This window comes from Periplaneta americana, chromosome 1 (assembly GCF_040183065.1).
Source record: "Periplaneta americana isolate PAMFEO1 chromosome 1, P.americana_PAMFEO1_priV1, whole genome shotgun sequence".
Classification (NCBI taxonomy): domain Eukaryota; kingdom Metazoa; phylum Arthropoda; class Insecta; order Blattodea; family Blattidae; genus Periplaneta; species Periplaneta americana.
The window spans coordinates 124,133,484-124,151,946 of NC_091117.1; the positions used below are offsets into that span (position 1 = coordinate 124,133,484).

General features: G+C 35.0%; 1 long non-coding RNA gene across 1 annotated transcript; it reads left to right on the top strand.

Annotated features, from left to right (window-relative positions):
• The first annotated feature begins 125 nt into the window (after positions 1-125).
• Positions 126-16,330, top strand: LOC138700330 (uncharacterized). Its single transcript, XR_011332329.1, has 2 exons — positions 126-318; positions 14,581-16,330. It is a non-coding gene; the product is annotated as an uncharacterized lncRNA (long non-coding RNA).
• The last annotated feature ends 2,133 nt before the right edge of the window (positions 16,331-18,463 follow it).

The following is an 18,463-nucleotide window of genomic DNA, read 5'->3' on the forward strand; positions in this document are numbered from 1 at the left end:
TTTGGAAGTGATATGTTAAGAAAAATCTGGAGTTATTTAACTACAGTTTAGCGGTTTTTTTAAGCTTGTGCAGCGGTAAATGAAATTCTGAGTTGGCAACACTGGCGACCACAGCGCATAGTTAAGGTGGTCAATTACGGCGTGAAACTGTGAGTGTACAGTGGAAGTTGTCGTAAAAATTGAAATTTTATATCTGCTGAAAAGTTGGTGACAGCAAGATGTTGGACAAACTAATGAAAATATTGTCGTATTGGTATCTACAGTACGAACTGGTAACTTGTTTATATGTCTTCGAACCTTGGGAAAAGAAGTTACTGAGTATCCTTTTGTATGAACAGCAGTGATAATAGCACGTACATGGATGCCCCACGTACATTGTTTCTTTTTAGTCGTAATTAGTGAAATAAATACAGAACTTGCTCTGTGTTTGAAAGTATTAGTATTATACTGTAAAATAATGCATTCACATTTTGCATGGTATACATACTGAAGCTTCCCCCCTCCCCTCCCCCAAGAATTGATTTTAACACTGTAAAATGTATTTGTATATAAAAAAGAGTGTGTTTACATAATCCGTAAAGGTTAACGGCCAGAATGCTACATTAAAGTGGCACCTCTGTAAAACCCGTGTGAAGGTTGGTGGAAAGTACAGGTTTGATTGTTCGCATTATTGTACGTGCTTGTAACAAAAAGTAATAATGATAAATACAATAAAAAGTGGAGAATAGGCCTCGTGCATATGTTCCGCCAAATCGTGAAACTCCAATTTCATATGAATTATTGTGCAAATTTTAGGTCATTTCCGTGAACTGGTCTCTCCAATTGTTCATTTCATGAGCTGGATAAAAGTTGTAGGAAATCTTGCTCATTTCATGAATTGGACACACAATAAATTACAGTAATATTATCTGCCAGATTAATTGTATATGTCAGTTTCTGCCATAACATCACAGATACATATAATTATGTGTATGTTTATGGTAATAACTTATGTCTACAATAACTTAAATAAATTGTGTAGCTAGCATATATTTATCTTACCTCCTATATGTTTTAAATTCCATATTATGGATAACGCTGATTAAGCTGAGGTTTTAGATAACCTAATCAATGCAATCGTAGTACTGAAGTATGTGGCACATTCTTTTGTCCACCTAGGTCTTCGTATACACTCTTGGTCATATTCCTCTTCGCTATCATTTTCTCTTTCATTAATTAAATATTCCTGTCACCTACATGCCATATTTTTATTCTGATTATCTTGTTTTTTTTTTTTTTTTTTTTTTTTTTTTTTTTTTTTTTTTTTTTTTTTAATCAGTCTTTCTCCGTTAAAGTTTTAAATCGAAATAATTTTGTTTGTGAATACAAATGTGGGCCTAACTGTTATTTAAGTTTTTTTAGTTAAAAACAAGGATAAAAAATTTACCGACATTAGTGAATAGGCTATATGACCCTTAGTCTCATACCATTAAAGCCGTTGTATTAATTACTAGTAAATATGACCCTTAGTCTTATACCATTAAAGCCATTGTATTAATTACTAACCATTAACTTAATGTATTTTTGTTATTATAATTTAGAAGACACATTAATGATACCTGGAATTCCGATTGGGAAGATATAATTGAAGGTTTGTGAAAATACAAATATTAAATAAATAATGTTCAATTTTTCTGAATGCAACAAGTTCTCTGTGTTTCATACATGTGAAAAACACTCGTTTTGATTTGAAACATTTTTCACGTCTTCACACATACGAAACACAATCCATCCAACAATAATAGCATATTATGTACCAGTAATCATGCACAGCTATTGCTTGGGAATAAAATTGAATCATCTAATATGGAAACGCCCCAAGTTGAATTTTTTTTCTTTTCTTTTTGCTTCATGTTGCTAGACACCTAATGAAAAATGCCACAAATCCACATATTTTCGATTTTTGTTATTTTGAATATTATAATTTATGATGCGAGACATCTATTCCTAATTGAAGAAGCCCCAACTCTACCTGAAACAAATTTTCCTGTCTCAAAATAACCCAACTCCACACGCGAAATTTGTGATTATAGGTTATAGCCTACTAATAATATTTTGCACTCGGAGATAAGGTAGGCACTCACTTACCAGAAAAAATTCGTTCTTTGCATTGGGATTTTTATTATAGTATCGCTCACTTGTCCGCATTTCCGAATAAATCATCAAATAGTGTTGTAATTTATTGCTAGAGCGCATTATTTCATTGTAGTGTGCTGAACTGAACCTAGAAATAAAATGAATAGCTTTGTAACTTAAACTATGAAGGACATAGATACCTGGTTAATTTAGTATTTTCCCAATCTCATCCCATATGTTCTTTCTCCATGTTACATTGCTATAATTCTAATTTCATAAATTATAAGGCTCTTCGTACTGTTGGATGTAATAAAATAAGCTTCGCGTCATCTATTTCATTATACCTTCAATATTATCGCGATTGGAGGCCTTGCAATTGATATATATTTGCCATGACATTTCCTATTTCGATCTTGGACCATACAGAAATCCGTTTAGAATTCTCTGGCAAGAATTCTGATCAAAATCTAGTCATAAGGACAGAGGCGATAAAGCCAAGTGGACAATACTCCATTTAAAATAATCCAAATAATAAAAATCCGAATGTGCCATACGGAACTGTTCCGGTAAGTGGGCGCCTAACCTTTAGCATCACAGATTTCTTAATTCTCTTTCCATATTGGATAATTCAAAATACTTTTAACTGAAACAGGAACAGGTAGAAGTTTAAGACTGTTTATCATAATTTTACAACGTGATATCCGTACAAACAGGGAAAGCAATAAAAGAGATATAAATAAACCATTGGTCATAGATATAAATAAACCGTTGGTCATCTATGACATGTCCTTAAGTACGATTTCGTATGGAACAAGTTTTTCAGGCCTCAAATTTGAGACATCCCTTACAATACAGGACATCTGGCAACCCTAGCTTGCATTCAGTAAACAATTATTATTGAATAATAATTTTCATTTTTCAGGAAACGAAAGATGTAAACAGTGAAATTTTTATAAATGTTAAATCATTGAGCAGTGATTATAGATGGAGTTCACTTTTGTCACTAAGACCCATATTCACCAATGTCTGTAAAAATTTTATCCTGGTTTTTAGCTAAGAAAAACTTAGATAATAGCTACATATTCACTAACAAAATTATGTTGGTTAATTGGGATTAACTCGGTTAAAAATTTTACTGGAAATAAGTTAACCTATAAAATAGGAAAAACTGAGATAATCACAATAACAAGATGGCGTGTAGGCAACTGGAATATTTAATTGATGAAAGAGAGTACAAAAAAGACGTCTTAGATGATAAAAGTATGCTCTGCATACTTTCAGGACCATGAATGACACTGATTTTGTAATACATTTTAGTTATCTAAAACTTCAGCTTTGTCAGTCTTAACCATGATGGAACATAATCTAAAATTTACAACAGATAAGTGAGATGAATACTCTACAATATCTACTGTTTATAGTTACCCTATTTATTGTGTATACCTGTATAAGTTAGCGCTATAAACACACACACACACACACACACACACACACATGCGAGCATGTACTCGTATGTACATGCATACTGATGACAGTATTGACAGGCATCATGGTTGACCATGTATCTTTCAATTTTTTTTCCTAAATTTAAGAAAATTAAAATTTATGCGGAATTGTGTTATTTCCCCTTTAGGGGAGGACTCAGCCTGGGACTGTCCTCACATGCAGGCTGCTTGGGTGGACTTATTGTACTACCTGGGATGGAATGGTGTACATGATCTGAGACTCTCCACATGTAGATCACGCAATGCTTTGCCTCCGAATTTCCCTACAGCCTACATGATCTCTTTACCATTCTGCGTGGACCTCACTGCGGTTCTACAAGTTACCATAAGCACTGTGGAGAGTCCACGGTGCATAGCGCTAACACCAACAATAATGACCACATATCCATGGGATCAAAGTCCTGCGGCAGTCTGCAGTCGACTCTACATTGGAGCAAGATGAAAGAGGGAAGTGGAATTATGATAGCAAAATGAGTCCGAGACACAATGCCGAAAGTTATCTGGCAATTCTGCTTCAATTGGTTAAGGGAAAACCTCGGGAAGAACCTCAAGATTTGAACCTGGACCTGCTCGTTTCACAGTCAGATATGCAAACCATTACTCCACAGCAGTGGACTATATACAGAATTACATTTTCCCCATTTTAAGAATTAGCTGTATCCATAGGCGGAGGAGAGAACAGTTTCCTTGGGGGGGGGGGGGGCAAAGCAGAACCATAGAATCCTGATATAACAAGTTATGAGGGACATTATTTACCTTCTCCCCCCGTTATAGCTTGACCGTGCTACAGTATATTGGAATATGATAATTTAATAGAGGTATTTTCAGGGGGCATATTTCTTACAGTGTTACATTCATATCCGTGATGTTTCGGACCGAGTTGTATAGGGCTTGAACTGTAGGTCTACTGCAAATTATAATAGGGCATAACTTAAAACAATCTCCCTATTTTTCTCTCTCATACACAAATATAGATTGACAAATCGAACTGAAACCCTGACCGAGTTACTACTTGAGCGCTGGCTGTCTTGGGGAGGAGCAAGTGAGAAAGCACGGGGGGGGGGGGAAGGGAGAGAGCACTATGCACTATGTACTTGCAGGTCCACTCACAGTTTGTCAAACCTGCTAACAAAAGCATTAAAAGGTTGACTAGTTGCCTGTAATGCTAGCATAATGGAACCTTCCTAGCCGACAGTCGAGGCAAAAATGAAGAATCCGTTATTTTGGTAATACTGGAGAGTGGTTCTTCTATTGGTTGTGATGCCCACACACACACATACACACCCTCTCAGATATTTACATGGTGATTGGTGACTGAATGACGAGGAGCGAGGGAGAGAGAAAAAGAAAGAGAGAGATTCCAGAAGTTGGCGTGCTTTATGGGGTTTCACTTGAAGTTGTCAAACTATACAATATGTATACATCAATAACACTACGTAACAGTGCTAACAGAAACATTTTTTATCTGAAGTTTACCTTCCTGAAGATATCATATGAAATGTAAATTCTAATTATTTTACTTAATCTCTCGTTATTAAGTTTACACATTATACTGGGATCACTTCTTTTTTCTGCATTGTTCTGCAGTATGTTATTCGTATTTCTCCAAGTGGCGGCCTGAACACCTATAGACTTCTAACACATGAGTATAAGCTGTTACAAGAGTAACATTTCAGTGCTTCCATTCCTCAATGAGATATAGAAATTCTTATACATTCAGAAATGTAAAATAAATATTACAGTCCAAACACATGATCTGAAGTCATTAATTCGTAAATTTAAGCACAGAAACTTAATCAGAAACAAAAACAAGAAATATCTTTTGAATTCAATATTTTATAACGTTAATGGAAAGAAAAAGAGTTCAGACAAGTTTGGGGGGCAGTACCCCCCACATGCCCCTCCATAACTCCGCCATAAATCAACTGCTACTCGGACTAAGATTTTATGCTATTGGTGGTGACCAGCTCAGCTTGGCAGATTATGCTGGTGTAAGTCAGTCTACAGCTTCCCGAATTGTGCATCAAGTCAGCAGTGTAATGACCACATTACGGTATATTAATCTTCTGCAAACACCTCAGTGTGTACTCCAAACACAGATGAGTTTTTACAACATCATCAGATTTCCAAAGGTAACAGGGGCAATAGACTGTACTCATATTAGGATACTAATAGGAGGTAATAATGTGGAGCTCCTCCAAAACAGGAAGACATATTTTTCGCTAAATGTACAAGTAATATGTAATGCTAATATGGTATTTAATGACATAGTGGCTATATATACCTCTGATTGAGGTTCTGGCTGGTATGTATAGGCTCTATCTATTATCAAGCAGTACATCTCACTTGACGATATGTTAGAGGAAGAACAATTCTTTGTATGCATCTGAAGTCTGATTAGTGGAATGTGTAGCTAATCGGCAATGTATGCATTGGAGAAGGAAAGAAACTGGCCACCCTACTCCATTATCTCCTGGTCTAGTTGCCTCATGAGTGATGTCTTATCGGTGTTACTTATGAGGTTCAAACCTGTCTTCAGACAGTTGACAAAACAACAACTGTGGTTAAATGGCCACGCAGTAGTCATGATAGTATCATTGTCAATAATTATGTACAATGAGCAGGTTCGAACTGGGAATTTATAGGGATTCAGTATTACTAGTAGTTGCTGGCTACCCCTGTATATCTTATCTAAGCCTTTTCTGGATATGGTTCATACACTGGCAGAGAATCTTTGTAATGAATCACAAATCAGATCAAGAAATGTGATAGAGTAAGCGTTTGGCTTGTGGAAGCAAAGATTTCCGTGTCTTGCTTTGGGATGACTGTGACATTAGATCATATGTTTGCTGTGATAACTGCTACAGCGGTACTGCATAATACTCTTCATCAGGCTGGAGAAGAATTACCTCAGGACAATCCACATCTACAGTTACCTGCACCATGGGCTGAACTCTTAGGAGAAGGACAGATTGATGGATGACTGGATCAACAGAATATATCTCGCCGTGACAGTCTAGTGAGACAAACAATAGTTCATATCTCCTTTAGAAGTTTCCTACCACAGTAGCAGCACAGCATTTTGCATGAATAAAGGATCTTACATAATGTTGTTTGTTTATTTTTGCTTACACATTTAAGTTGTTATATTATAAAACAGAGGAAATAATCTACTTTTTTATGTTTCTATAAACAAATGTACTGCTTACATATTACTTATTAATATTTTTAAAATGTACCAACATGGCTAAATTATTTTTATATATCCTGAAAGCATTAAAATTAAATTAATAATAATTATCAGCACAATGCATTATAACAATTTTAATTGCTGCTCAATAATATTTCAGTTTTTATTTTTCGTGTTTGAGTACATTTTCTCTTTCAAGTTTTACTCTTTCAATTTCCGGTTTTAATTTTTCCTTCTGCAGTTGAAGAGAGTGAAGTGTTCTTGTTTTTCTATTTCATTTCATTTATTGTATTCAATAGATCTTAACATTAGCATTGAAGCTTTAAGATATGAAACAAGTCAAAATTTTACAACATTACAATTTTTTGGTGAGAGATAGTGAGATGAGATGAGGCCGAGGATTTGCCACAGATTAGTTGGCATTTGCCTTATGGTTGGGGAAAACCTCGGCAAAAACCTAACCAGGTAATCGGAGCAAACGTGGATAAAGTGAGGCAAGGACGAGGACCCGGCATCAAACCCCATGACTGGGAAGAAACCAACCAATCAGACCAAACGAGGGATCCACATCTGCTATTGCTTATTCAGCTCTTTATAATTACCTCAGCCTTCAATATATGGATTTTTGCTAAGGGCTCTTCTGATTTGCTAAGCCTTGGTCTTCTGCGTATAGTCCACCTTGTAATGAAATTTTTTTTGTCAAAGTTGGAACTGTAATACTGATGTTGGCCGAGTTGTCACAAGCAACTTCACTTGTAGCTTCAGTGAAGCTGTTATCTGCGACTTGAACATTAGCCTGCCAGTGGCACTACTGCAGCACAGTCTAGTATATGTATACAGTCACGAAGCTCAATACGTAGTAAATATGCATCCATAGACAGTTGCTAACCACTAGGATCGCTAATATCGCCTCATTACAGACAATGTGGAAAAGTACCGGCACAGTCAATTGTTCCTAGCACCCTCAAACTCAAGCTTCGTGACTGTATATACTAGACTGTGACTGCAGCTTGGAGTCGCAGTCGGTTGTAGTGATGGATGCTTGGGACTCTTAAGCATATTTGGTGTGTATTGACGCCAATTGAAATGCCTTGAATGAATCTTGAAATTACTACTTATGTTCCCGGATTCTTCTTCTGCCAGCACATTTGCATCAGCAGAAATCAAGATGAAAGTATTGAAAACAGATGGAGGCACAAGTAAGATTATTACAAATGACTCCGTCCTTGAAAGGGTAATAGAACTTATTTGGCCTTCAGTTGGACTGAAAAACCCATACAATGGTGACAGTGAACCATTATATATTATAGTTGTTAATAATGGTGATGCATCATCTCCATTTCATTCATAGGTTTCAGACTTGCTCCGATGCAGAATCAGCTGCAGGCTGCCATCGATTGAATCCCGTGGATATGTGATCATCGTTGGTGGTGGTAGCATTATGCACCATGGGCACTCCACCGGGCTCATGGTAACTCGTGGGACCAGGGTTGAGGGACTGCGATGAGGCCTACGCTGAATTATAAAGGGATGATGTAAACTGTAGAAGAGTTCGGAAGTGACACACAGCGTGATCTGCACGTGGGGGGTCTTAGGGCATTCACATCATTTCATTCCAGATAGTACAATGGGCCCATCCAAGTGGCCTGCGTGCGAGGACAGTCTCAATCTGTGCCCTCCCCTAAAGGGGGAATAATAGATAGAATTCCGTATATAATTTTAATTTTCTTAAATTTAGGAACAAATTGGAAGATACATAGCCAACCATGATGTGTATCAATACTGTCGTTAGTATGCATATGCTTGCATGTGTGTGTTTATAGTGCTAACTTATACATATATACAATAAATAAATAAATTGTGTAACTATAAACAACAGGTATTGTAGAGCATTCATCTTACCTTTCTGTTGTAAATTCCAGATTATGTTCTATCATGGATAAGACTGACAAAACTGAAGTTTTAGGTAACCTAAAATGTGTTCAAAATCAGTGTCATTGTAGTCCTGAAAGTATGTAGCACGTTCTTTTATCCACCTAGGACATCTTCTTTTGTGGTCTCTTTCATCAATTAAATATTCCAGTTGCCTACACGCCATCTTGTTATTCTGAATATCTCAGTTTTTCCTGACTGATATATCCAATATGCTTGTATTGTGTAAAATAGTAAGTTATATGTTGTGTAGTAAATGTGTAAAATTATTGAACTTTATTTCAAATTTTAAAAAAAGTTGTGCTGTTAATATGTAGTAATTAAAATATATGCATGATGATAAATTTAAATGATAGGTGACAGAAAGGTGATACATACTTTTATCATTCTACATTTTACGCATTTTGCAGCAGTTCAATTTTATAGCCTGCTATATATTCCTGTCTATAATTTATTTTCTTGAAGCATCAAAAGATATACATGAATGCAATAATTTTCTATTCACTCAAAATAAGGAAAACTTTAATTTTATGGATTGGTCATAAAAGGCATTTCTTTTATAATCTCAGAAAATACAATGTCTGAATTCAAGATTCTATAGTGAGGATCATGTAAGAGCAGTTCCTAAAAGGCTAAATTGGCTGTTTCTTTAGTGTTGCCAACTAATATCAGATATCACCAAAGAGGGTAAAATCACAATGACATGTACAATAATAATAATAATAATAATAATAATAATACGATACTATTAACAGTAACTATGTCCTGCTTATTTACTACATCTTATCTTTATGTTGGGAGGTGTTTTCTAAATGGTTCAATAATTTGTTAAAGAGTAGGCCTAGGTCTACATTTTCCACCTGGACCTCTTGCACATTATGTTGGAAATTAGTAGATTGATATGATCTAATATTAAAATGTACTTTGTCTGACAACATGAAATTTATTGCTTTGACTAAACAGTTTATGATTCACAAGACGTAACCTAAAAATGTATTTTGTTTCATCACGTGAAATGATTAGTACAAACTCCGAAAACCGAATGCCACTTTGAAATGTATGCTTAAGAATACGTACTTACTCCTAATAATTTTGCTATTCTAGTTATAATTGCTGTCTTTGTGCGCATTTTCTGTCGATCACCCAAGTGCATGTATCACACTATATGTTATATTTACTTACACTTATCTGACTATAATCTTGAATTGTAACCACAATGCAACACATAAAATAACTATTATATATAATATTGATATTAATTAATTACTAAATACGTTCGAATTTCAATAGCTGCCAGTAATCAGCTCAGAAATCTAGAATAATTTGAATTTTCACAATTTGCATTACAACAGCTGTTTCTGCTGCCAACATAACAGTTAGAAAATCACTACCAGTTGTAGTATTTCTCAGTATCAAAATTCGAAACGAAGTTAGCAAAAGAAAATTCAACCTTCAAACTAGAATATCACCATAATTCACTAGCCCCTTCATGATCCACATTTACATCATATACGGAATCTTGAAGAGAAAAATGCGGCCCTTGGAAAACTTAATTTTACTAAATCGTCTCTTCCTCCAAAAGCCAGTGGGAGGAAACTTAGAGAAATTCTAAGAACGAGATCTTTCCAAGCTTGGTGTCAACTGCCACATAAAGGGAAAGGAGTGATTATGTATGCTGAGTTCCCTAAAGCTAATTCATGGATGTCCAGCAAAAAACCTCTTTCAACATCTGAATACGTCAATGCGGTGAAGCTTTCTTGCAATATTATTCCTGTAATATCCGTTCCTGGCAGACCCTTTAATACAACCCATCGTAGGCATACTGACTGCTGCGAGACAGAAACTATTGGTCACGTGTTGGGATTCTGCAGGAAAAGTGAGCTGCTACGGAATAACAGACATCATAGAGTGAGGACAAGGATTATAGAAATCCTAAGACACCTTGGTTGGGAGGTTCATGAAGAGGTTCACTGCATTTTGGCCTCAGATTCCAACAGGCGCGCTGACATCATAGCCATCGACAGGGTTAAGGATAATGCCGTGGTATTAGATCCAACCATCCACTTTGAGAGAAACCTCTCACAAGCGGACGAGGTCAACAAAGAAAAACAAGAAATATATGAACCATGCCTACCTTTCCTCTCTTCTAAATATAATATACCTGTTAATCAGTGGGTCATCAAAGGTATGTTATTTGGAGCAAGTTGTTCCCTTCCACAGTCTACCTACCAACTATTAGTGAAATTAAAATTCCAAGTCTTTCAAATACAAAACATCTTATTACAAATTCTTAGGGAATCTTTACACATAGTCGACCTGGTTGGCGAGTTGATATAGCGCTGGCCTTCTATGCCCAAGGTTGCGGGTTCGATCCCGGGCCAGGTCGATGGCATTTAAGTGTGCTTAAATGCGACAGGCTCATGTCAGTAGATTTACTGGCATGTAAAAGAACTCCTGCGGGACACAATTCCGGCACATCCAGCGACGCTGATATAACCTCTGCAGTTGCGAGCATCGTTAAATAAAACATAACATAACATTTTTTTTTCTTTACACATCATTCAATATCATCTTTATTTTCAAGAAAGGTAATTTTATCAATATGACATTTTGGCATCGAGTGCATCCCAAATCCAAAATTTAGTATTTTTTTAATTAATCGACTTAAAAAACATAACTGTTCTGTATTCTGGATCCTTGTGGTCACCCTCACTAGAGGGCTGATGATTTAATGAAATCCTTCTCTCTCTGGGGGGAAAATGGTTAGATTTCATCCTTGGGTTATTAAGTAAGCTGATTCGGACAGTCAGTTCCCTATAATTCGCGTTAATTAATGCACGAACTTATGTAAAATATTGAAAATCGCGAATTATTCGCAAAATATTTTAGTACTATTTCAAGTTCAGTAAAAGTTGCTCTGACAGATTTAATTACTAAAATCACTTCAAAATCAAGTGCATATGTCAAAAGTGCAAAACATTTTGAAACAATATTATATAGTACTCTGCAGTGGGATAGAATCGTAAAACAAGAAGCATAAGTTTTACAAAATATCATAAGACACTTTAGTTTAAGAAAAATAGTGCCATCGCTTTTTGTTTCTTTGAGGATTGTTCATTTTTTTTTTTTTTTCTGATTTTAGATCGTAGATTTCTTAAAGGCCCTGTCAACTTAAAAATAAAGTGGTACCGGTAGTCAAAATAAAGGTTTTGATTAGAGATAACAGTGAAAACCGCAAGTTTCTACGATGCTCCATTCTCTCAAAACTGCGTGTATAATGATACACCAGCTAGTCGTGATGTCACAACTCCAGGTAGTTCACTGCGATTCTTCCATAGAGCTTTACTCAGTAGCATTTCATATGGTGAAGCAACTAGTGTCTTATTATCTTGTATATAAGTTTGTGTGCTATTCTATCAAAAGTGCCTCATTGTGATTTTGGGTGTTCAAATACTACAAACACAGATATTCATGTATTTCTTAATCACCAAAGATCACCGATTACATTCAAAGCGTGGGTGAATCGAATAAATCGGCGTAATTTCGAACCCACCTGGAATTCCGCCATTTGTTCTGAATACTTCACTCCAGACGATTTTGAAATTACGTCCCGGCTTAGAAATGAATTTCTGCATATCAAAACAAGTAGACTGGTTTAAAAAAAAGTGCAATCCCTTTTTTAGAAATTGAAACTGGATGAAATTAATGGACGTCATTAAAGTCGGAGAAAAACTGGTGCATATATAAGGAAGAAGATTATAAAACAAGCAATAGACTAGTAATTTACAAGTTCATGCAGTGAACTTTGTGAGACAGTGAACGAAGAAGCACGGACCAGTGATATCCAAGAACAAACAAGTGATGATGCCAGTTTAAACACCCATACAAATTGTATTCATGTGTTTCTTAATTGCCAAAGATCACCAATTACATTCAAAGTGTGGGTGAATCGAATAAATCGGCGTAATTTCGAACCCACCCGGATTTCAGCCGTTTGTTCTGAATATTTCACTCCAGACGATTTTGTGTGCAGTGTGGGCTGGGGAGTGAAATTTTCAGGGGTATTTCGAACTGTGAAAATGAGGAAGTAAATGATATGGATGTGTCCTTTTGTGAAACAACTAGTAGCAGTAGTGACGAGTGCACTGACTCCGTAGGAGAAGCGGTTTTACCAAAATATAACAATTTAAAAATAGACAAGTGTACTATATTTTTTATTGTGTGGGAATATTTACTCTCTCTGACTGCCTTTTATCCAATAAAAATTTCGATGTGTATATTGATACAAATTTATCAGCTATAGCTTTGAATTTATTTAAAAAAAATGCAGTTTGTAATAGATTTTTGAAATTGATTACTTTTTTCTGGTCGAGTTATCACTAACATTGAAACAAATATAAATGACCAAGAATATGTTTATTGGAGGTAAAATTATTAAAACTTTATAAAAGGAACAATTGGTAAAAAAAAAAAAAATGTAAAAATTAATATAATTTTTTTAATGTTCTGAGTTTTGGTTGCAAAATATAATAAATTGTGGTGAATTTTTTTTCTTTAATTAAAAACAGTTTGTAACTAAACTCAACCAGGTAACTTGCCCCAGCCGGGAATCGAACCTGGGCCACTTGGTTTTGCGGCCAGACGCGCTAACCATTACTCCACAGGTGTGGACTCCAAAAATTAATCCAGTAAACAAACTGTAAGTTACATAGCATATGTTCCTGTTATTTACCTCCTGTAACTCTTCTCTTTCAAAATTAGACTCCGTCCACACCATCATAACATGCCTACCTAGCAATATTCAACATGTCTCTGTTTAGTACAACAGCGTGAAATGCATTATGAATTGTGTTCATAATACACTCAGCACTTTCCTTTACATATCTTATCATTGCACTTTCTCAGCAACAGAAACACTCTTGATGAATTGCTGAAGAAACACATTCACCACAGAAACACCAATCTGTGGTTCCTAGTTGGTTTGTATTCTCACTGGTTTCTTCCCTTATGTTTACAATTTCACCTTTCCTGGGCTCAAATTGATACGGCCTGATTTCAGCCACGATTCGTGGAAATAACTATTTCATATAAGACACGACACCAGAAACCTACACTAATAATAGGAAGATACTGATGCAGGAAGAAGCTTACATTTACCGTGTAAAGCCCAGTTGCTGCTACTCACAGCTGGAATACTCGCCAAGTGGAGTTGTGACGTCACTTCTATAACTCCGTGAATTTTTAACTGTGGATTGTCGCCGTTGTATTAATCTTACGACGCTCTGGTTTTCACAGAAACTAATCTCTACACCTACTCTGTCACGATCATTTTCTACCTAAAAGTGTATTTTTTAAGTTGACAGGGCCTTTAAGTGGCAGGAAGAGAATGTAAATCAAGTAAAAAAACGGATATGACAATGTTGCTAATCTTCCCTCCCCCTCCCAGAAAATAAGAAGAATCGCAAATTATCGGAAGTCAACTATATTAATTTCTTGTCATATAAACAATAGTACTGTGAAATCGAACTGTTGAAGGGGAACTGATTTTGTTATGTATGCTAAAAATGAGGAGACAGGCTGGCCGAATATGAGATAGGTCGTCTGGTGAATATAGCGTCAATTGTCCAGTCCAGCCTAAACTTTTTGTTCTGATTGTGATGGTGATAATGACATTACTCTTCGTGAATATGCCATTTTTAATGCAATTGAATTTCGCACTAAACATATCTGTTTATAGCATGCTGATGAATTGGAAGAAAGAATAAGGTACTAATATATCTTATACATATTATTATATGCTTTATTATGAAATTAGTATTTTCCTTAACTCCAAAACAGATAGCATCATTGTGTTGATCATTGCCCTGGTTGCTTACTCATCATACGTCTACCTCCCTCACTACACCATGTCACTTTTGACGCATATGAACATTCTAGATTCAGAGAACTTGGTTGTTGATTATCATTACGCAGACAGCAGGATCTGAATCCACAAAGAAGTCCAAAATATTACATACTTTATAGTTACGACTGATTTCTTACTCCTGTTTTTTTATCCTTTCTATATTTTGTCACATAGTGACGGAAAGGATTCTGATGTGTTATCTTATTTCATCTATTTTTTTTTTTTCATAATGTAAATAGTATGTACTTTTTTTACTCCTTTTAGCTTATTCAAAGTCATAATACAGTTTTCTTAGATAAATTGGGTGAGAAAAACAGTGTAACAAATAAACTGACTGGGAATTACAATGTACTTTCGTCTGTAATGTTAGTTTGGAATTTAAGTCCTGTATTAACTACATAACTCTGTCGATGGGTTTTATGTTATCGTAGAGCATTGGAAAATGTTTGAGTGTTTGTTATATACTTTACCTTACTTTGCCCTGTGATGTGTTTCTTTAGTATACAATATATTCAGTATGACTGTGGTAACTTAACAGACTGTCAAACTACACAATTTGTGTGGCTCATTAGTGTATTTATGTGTATATATTAAGGTCTGTTACAATATAATATATTTTTGTAGGTCTTTAAATAAAACAGGATGAGGTTCGTCAAACAATTTAGCAGTCATTCCAATTGTTTACAGCCTATGCCAGTGACTTGTGACAGTTTTCGACTTCTCTTTCTAACAACATAGTCCTATTGCCTCATCTCACATAATCTATATAATTAATAGTTTCGTGCAGCATAACAGCATGAAATAAAATTAAAAGTGTGGAATATGTATATCTAATATTTCAATTAGAAAGCAGTTAAGTATAAGTGCATCTTCTTTCTAGAATTTTGATGTAATTAATATAATGTTCAACCTATAAGTTAAACTAAACTAACTTACAGTGCAACTGTAAATATTTTAAATATGAGTAAAGCTTTTATAATCAGCTCTGCTGATTTCTGTTACAGAAACATGCTTGTGAGGAAGAGTTGACTTCAGTTATTATTGAGAAGACCATTGTTAGAATGAGACAGTGCTTTTACGTAAATTGTCACTTGCAGGGACTGTAATATAATAAAAAGAAGTATGTATCTAAATGTATGAAAGTGTGTATATATGTGTCTGATGTTACGTGCTTTAAATCTTCTCATAGCAGAATATAAGGAAAGTTGTACAATTACATCCCAAGAAATATATTAGTTCACGTAGGCCTACCCTTTGCATTCAAAGAAAAGTAAACTGATATATAATTTGAGATCTTGGAATTGAAGTGGACCAAATCCATGTTCGCTACATTTTTAAAATAAACATTTTCAAACTATATCTATGGCACCATAGTCTTCATTGCAAAAAAACAACCGAGTTAATAGTATTCTTCGTCAGACTAAAGCAATCCTGAAGAGTACTGAAGGACTGCAGTAGAGTTCATCAACCTTCAAAATACCTTTTCTCATAACGAGACCTCATGGATTTGATTCACTTTAACTGATCTGTCATAATGGTTTTAGACCTAATGGCATTTTGAAAAAGGACATCTAAAGGAAAAATAAAAAAATAGTTATATTGCAGGAAAATATTTCTTTTGTTTCCAGTTCTGTACCTCAAATGTAATAGATTGTGTGACATAAAATAATTATTACAGTCATAGTTGATTGTCTACTAATATTTTTTTCTTTTAATTCAAATGACTGTCTCTATCTCATGATTTATTAATATATCACATTAGACTTTGTAAGTGATTTGGCCATAATGTATTGAACAAATTAGCATCACGTTCACTTTATTATTAGATTTTTATATAATTATTGGGCTCTTTATAATAATTTGAAAATATAAATTACAGTATAGAAGAAGTAATCAGCATTGAAATTTGGGAGTTAAAGGAATTACGTTGACTGCAGAAATGTGTTAATACCTCCATATAAAGATCAAACAGATGATTCTCTTTCTTTGAGATTCAATTTTTTTACTCCTGACGTGTTCATTATGTTACAGTTGTGACATATGTGTTAATTTTTTTTTTAACTGACATGGGTAATTGAAGTTTGAATATTTTAAACTAGCAGGCACTTGAAGAAGATAAAACTGAGCTTAGTTCAACCTCACATTCTAGAAATGATTCTTCAGACAAGCAATGACTGAAACATGAAGTAGTTCTATCACAATATTTATCTCATGTAAAACTACTGCAGTCATGCATTATGATCACCAGAGCTTCAGGATGTGGGGAGGCCACACTAAGATCTGTGTGGTCAAGACCAGTCTGTTATGGTATTAAATTGAACTTTGTTTCTGAAATGTTGCTAGCAAGAAATTAACAAATTTTCTTATGCTTCTTTTGGATCTTGCATCATACAAGCAGCATCTATTTCATTACATAATGACCAGAAAGTGATTGAGGACTGTTCTGTTGCTTGGTCGGAAATCGTATAAATACTTTGTTTTTGTTATGTTTCTGAACTTTTGTTATTTGATCAACATTTAGAATTAAGAACTTACTTTCATATTGAAGTCGTCATACCTTTGTAATGTCATAGGTACAAATTGTCCCGTGCTGTAGTTTTGTGGTCCAAGGCAGCTTACCTAGGACTCTCATTACAGACTGCATGCTGGTTCGAGTTATCATGGGGAAGGAATTTTCTCATGAAATTTCGGCCAGTGTATGAGACTGGTGTCCACCCAGCATCGTGATGAATTTGGGGAGCTATGATAGGTATGAATTCCGGTTCCACGAGTCAATTATAATGGGTGAGGGGGATCATCATGCAAACTACACAATACATCCGTCATAGTTGGATTATCGTTCACCTCTGCTGATGCATGTGGATGTGAGGCCAGCAGCCAGCTTGTTGACCAGAGCCCTTCGTGGGCTGTCATGCCTCGAATTTATTTTATTTTATTTTATACAGACGTGGACAAATTATTAGCAAACCTGACGATTTTTATGGTATAATTTTACAAAATTTGACTTTTCAATTTAGACTGCAGGTGACATTTTTTACATACTTGTGAGTACTATGATCATAAAAATGTCAACAGGAGTGTAAATTGAGAAGTCACATTTTGTAAAAATATGTCACAAAAATCGTACATTTTGCTAATAATTTGTCCATGTCTGTAGGTTACATTCTCAATGTAAGAGTTTTATTGATTATTGAGGGTATGAAAATATAGTCGGGAACATGTCTTCACATCCCACCTCATTTCTCCCCATGCCTTTCCTAGAAACCCAACTGGGTGGAACTGTATATTCAAAGTCAGAATGATCCGAGGATTGAAAGTTTACAGGTTTGATGCATCTTTTCCTGGACACTATGTATGTAACAATCTTAAATTAATTGAAAGTGGCTGTAGTTACGGCAAATAGACCTACCTTAGGATTCGTCTCCAAAAATGACTCAACAGTGCTTAAAATATCGAAACTACACAAGTTCAAATAACAATTGTACATTTATTTTACATTTAAAAGGTGAAAACCAAAGTTAAATAGGTAAGCTAATAATACAATAGCGCATTTTCCTACCTTTTAGAATTCACACATTAATTTAAACATACACTGGGAACTACTTTATTGATATTATTGAAATGTTTTATGTAGTGACAGAATTTCATGCAGGCTTCAGTTGCAGGGTAGTTTCAATATTTTAATTTTATCTCTTAATCTAAACGTTTTCATTAGGCCTATAGAGTTACTCACCTCTTCATTTGGAATTCAATGAAAAAGATTTGCTTACTTTCGATGGGACAGAACTTTGAAGTCAGAAAGAAATTAAAGGAAAT